The following is a 547-nucleotide window of genomic DNA, read 5'->3' on the forward strand; positions in this document are numbered from 1 at the left end:
GAGAGAAAGGAAAGTAAAGTGTGAGAGAAAGTAAGTTTCTGTTGTTTGCTTTGGAAGAAAACAAAAATGGGAAAGAAAATAAATTTCACTGCAGAAAAATAGGTATATATATTTTCTTTCCCCCCTTCTCTTCGCTGCCCTAGTGAAAACGAGGGAGAACGACGGAAACGTTTGCTCGACGCTGACCCCGATCTCTCCTTGTCTCCTTGCTCGTCGCCTCATCGTTCTCTCTCTCTCTCTCTCTCTCTCTCTCTCTCTCTCTCTCTCTCTCTCTCTCGATCAAACCCTAGTTCGACGTCGATCAAACTAGGGTTTCTCCAATCGAGCTCTAGTCAGCTTGAGATCGCGAACGTTCCCTCGCTCTTCTATGGATCGTTCATCGCCGATCGCGTAACATGGGGTAAGATCCGAGGTGAGCTTCGATTTGAGCTTGTAATTTATTTTTGATACGGATTTTGTTCTGTGGATGCTTGGTTGGAGTTAATCTGAAGTGATGAGTCATTTGATGTTATTTTTAATTTATTTACAGTAACACAGTACGATTCAT

This window comes from Asparagus officinalis, chromosome 6, assembly GCF_001876935.1.
Source record: "Asparagus officinalis chromosome 6, Aspof.V1, whole genome shotgun sequence".
In the NCBI taxonomy this organism is placed as follows: domain Eukaryota; kingdom Viridiplantae; phylum Streptophyta; class Magnoliopsida; order Asparagales; family Asparagaceae; genus Asparagus; species Asparagus officinalis.